We start from the raw sequence: 4,555 nt of genomic DNA, 5'->3' as shown, positions 1-4,555 counted from the left end.
AAACAACTTAATGAGCCCAAGCAACACGGATAGCCTTAGCAACACGCATGTTGCAGATAACCCCTGAGAATTAAAAGGAACTTAGCTTGTGAAGACGTTCGAGAGAGTGAAACAAAGCAGCTGTGACGGGGATGCTTGATCTCTTGATATCCTTCTTGGGGATGAAGTTCCCATCTGAACTTGTTCTTGAGTCAGTTAGGCTACATAACTCGTGGAGTCCATGTCAATAATGTAGCGATGTGTGAAGTAATGCTAACTCAGTTACTTCCGAATCAGACAGCTTATGATCAATGCGGTGAATTCACCTGTTTCAGTTAACAAACTTGAATGAATCGGAGGTGAGTCCATAGGGAAAATGAATTCCCCTCGCTAAATTCCCGATTCCTGCTGATGGTGTTTTGCCTGCTGAATTCGCCATTTAATTAGCTATTGAGCAATGCTAAAACTGCTGATAATACTGAGGGACCTTATATATGAATGCTTAGATAGGTGTCGTATATAGGTAGATATTGCAGATATCATTAAAGTTCAAAAATTTAATATACACATTTAGAATTAGTCTGATTCAAAGGAGAATCAGAAGGCTGAATCCCGACTGACAGAGGGGGAGTTGGGGATGGAGGAGGGTAATTAGCTATTGAGCAATGCGAAAACTGCTGATAATACTGAGTGACCTTATATATGAATGCTTAGATAGGTGTCGTATTCCTATAGGTAGATGAGGATCAGCTGAGAGTCAGCTGATGCGAACTTGACTAACGTGACCTGCCAGAACTAATGCTACGCTTGATGTTTGTTAATTTACTTGTTTAATTGATTTACTTGTTTCCTTGTCACTCTGTCATTGCAGGTATCCAGGCAGACAACATACTGTAATATGTTACAAATTCAAGTACAGCCACCTGTGAGTGTGTGTGTGTGTGGTGATGATCTAATTTATATTCTATCTACTTATTTTCTTTTATTTATTATAAAAAAAAATCTTGACCCTCTAACACTAGCACTCATATCCCATTTCTATTCTATCTACGTTTTCGTTTTATAAAAAAATGACACTCTAACACTTGCGTTCTCTATTCTTTTCTATTCTATCTACTTGTTTTCTCTTTATTTATTATAAAAAAGACCCTTTAACACTAACATTCTGTATTCCTTTTTCTATCTACTTGTTTTCTTTGTATTCATTATTTAAAAAAACAAACAAACAATCAAAAAAACCTTGCATACATGAACTGCGTTAGACTAACCAGGACTTGTCACAACACTTACTTAGTATTGCTCTTTTGTTGGTTTGATTGCTTCTATTGTCCTCATTTGTAAGTCGCTTTGGATAAAAGCGTCTGCGAAATGATTAAATGTATGTGCATAATTGCTACCTATAGAGTGTCTTTCTATCTATAGACATCATTACTCTCTGCTGTTTCAGGGATTTCAAACTGTGTATGTGTGTGTGCTGCTTTGAACAAAGTCTGTAGATTAACTGCTTTTATTTTGTGCTCTGACAGAATGGCATCTGATTGGTTAGGTTGTTCTGAATGATGTGCGACATCAGCGTTACAGACAAGGAATTTCCAGCCCATGATTTTGGTGATGGGATAATGTTTGTTTTTCACGCTGGTTTAAGTGCACTCTCTCGCTCAGCACTCTTAAGTCAGGATTAGAAGCTTAGACACAATCATCTCCAAATTGGATCATAGCAGCTCTGTGGAACACATTAAGATGGGCCACTGGCCTCTCCCTCTTTCTCCTATCTCATCTCTCCTCCTAACCTGGGCAGAGATAAATAATGCACTTTGTCCCCAAGTCATGTCAAACTGATGCATACATCCACATCTGACAAGGTTCGGGTCATATTTTACATTAAAATCAAAATAAATAAATAAATAATATTTTGATTAAGCCTGTTATAGGACAGCTTCTATGACATTTACAGTTATTTATTTATTACTCATTTAATGTTTTAATGTTAAGCATTAGCACAAGGTCTAACAAGTGTAAAAATAATAATAATAATAATAATTTTTGACCCTTTATTTCATGTCATTGGTGTTAATGTTAAAAAAGAATATTGTGATGTGACATTTTTTCATGACAATTAAATAAATAATTTGACAAATAATTTTCTTATTGTCACTCCCACAATGCAGAACATCTTCCTATCATTACTGTAATATGAAAAAAATATGTATTTTGTAAATTGTAAAATATAAAAAGAATAAAATTATAATACATATGTAAAATTCACAATAAATAACTGTAATAATTGTAATAATATTTCACAATTTTACAGTTTTATTGTATTTTTGATTAAATAAATGCAGCCTTGGGGAGTGCATAAGAGTAGTCTTTAAAAAAAAACATTAAAAATCCTAATTATTAAAACTTTGACTGGTAGTGTATACATGTATGTAAACCTACCATGGAAAATGTGCTTAATTGTCATTAAAAAAACATCAGGGGTCAACATCAGGGGTGTCACTAGAGAATAATTTTCTCTGATAATATTTCAGCAATCAATTAATATGTTTTCTATCCGGTGTTTAGAATCAGAACTTATGGTGCCAGATATGTGAATGAATCACTCTTTTTAGCTAATCGGTCAAACAGGTTTGCAAAAAAGATCTGAAATTGTTCGCAAGTATGGAGGATCAAAATATGGGCAGACTTTTTTTTGGTGGGGGGGTCTGTGCCCCAGTACTGATGAAAGGCTAGAAGCGCCCCTGGTCGACATTATTAGGTAAACAGCCCTTCACATCATATAAGCATCGGTCAGATGTGTGAGAAATTACAGCAGGTATCTGCCATGACACACATGCTAACATTCTGCTTTTCCTCAGAGAACCCCACGCAATTTGTTTCCAACAACTTCCTCTCGTTCCTCTGATTAAAAGGTCCATCAGTCATCATAACAAACGACTAAAAAAAACAGGGAGATAATGAGTAATGATAATAACGCTACTCCTCGGGAAGATATCACCCGCCGTTTGACAAGGTCGCAGGGACACAGGAATGCTGATTTGCGTGGTGTTTGATTGACAGGTCTCACCCCAGAGGGCTCGGGATCACGCACGTCCCAAAAGACACACGCGTTAAAATGTGCCAGTGTAGTGTCTATGCATTATGCAGTTTTATGTCCATCCGAATCGGCCAGGTGTATTTGTATAATGAAATATGGGAATGCTGTCAACAGCATAAGCAGCAGGACAAAACCTAAGCTCAACAGCTAAATAGACCTGGATCCATAAATTAACTTGATTAGAATGATAAATGTGCAGGAAAATAATAGTAGCGAGCAGAATAGAAAAACAAAACAAAAAACTTGCTTTAGTATACGGCTGAGGTTTGTGGCTTCTTTTTTCTTTCTTTCTTTTTTTTTTTGGCACAAGCTTACTGGCAAATGTCAAAGCCATCAATTTAAAATTAAAGCCAAGAACAACAATGAGCCCCATGAGTCCGCTTTCAGATCCTCGGGGAGCACAAGTAAAAAAAAAAAAAAAAGTACACTTTTTTTCCCCTTCAAAAAATTTGGTCTAAGTAGTTTGGTGAGACTTTCACACAAGATGTCCCAGCATGTGAGTTCCTTTCATTCTGTCATCTTTTAACCCAGCGGGGGAACTGTCACCACGCTTCCATGCGCCGCCATACGTATTCTCTGGCTGGTTTTGCGGGCTCCAGGGGATCCGTCACTCGGTTAGGAGTGTGAGACGTGCTTCCTTCGCGCGTTACCGTTTCAGCGGACTTCACTGCAGGACTTCCTGTGTGCACTTCAGTTTGCTATGGTAACGGACATGTTCTATCACAGGTGTCTTCTCTGTCTGACGGAAACTAAATTTGCTGCTTTGACACTAATATTAAACCATCTTCACTCTCACGTTCACTATATAAAGCTATAAACTAAAGCCGGGCTAAGACTACAGGAGTTTTAAAATCTTAGCCGATTATGAAATATGGTTGCAGCACACATATAAGAAGAATTTTTGCAGATTTTCTTCCCTCAAATATTAAACATGCACACACTACACGATTTGAAAATCGTGGCGCATCACACACTACAAGATATTAACCCTGCGTTCCATTCGGAAGGGCTCATCCCTATGCCCTAATCCCTTCAAAGGGTTTACCCTCTGGAGTGAGAGCTTCGAAGGGATGAAGGGTGTAGGGATCAAAAAACTCTTTACTTCATAAGCAATTGGTTTTAAATGGATACATTTTGCCTATGCATAATTCATGAAATATGGTTCTAAATTATTACGCCAAATATGCATAAATACGCCAAACTTCACTGTGCAAAGGAACATGGGAGCCCGAAGTGTCCATCAGTTGTTCCCTTCGGAATCCTTCATTCCGAAGGGCCCTTTGAAGTGTACAGTTTTGAGCACTTCGTTTTGGAACGACCCTTCAATATGGCGGCCATAATTGTTTTCAGGTGCCCTTCAGAGGGCAATATATCCTGTTTGGAACGCACCATAAGATTATTATGCCAGAGGGAGTGCCTCACGTGATCTCACACAGTAGATCGTCATTGACGTTTCAGCAAATAATGTTTATATATGTT

The sequence above is a fragment of the Sinocyclocheilus rhinocerous genome, unplaced genomic scaffold (assembly GCF_001515625.1).
Source record: "Sinocyclocheilus rhinocerous isolate Xijiao unplaced genomic scaffold, SAMN03320098_v1.1 scaffold1111, whole genome shotgun sequence".
In the NCBI taxonomy this organism is placed as follows: domain Eukaryota; kingdom Metazoa; phylum Chordata; class Actinopteri; order Cypriniformes; family Cyprinidae; genus Sinocyclocheilus; species Sinocyclocheilus rhinocerous.
This window is presented reverse-complemented; position numbering follows the sequence as displayed.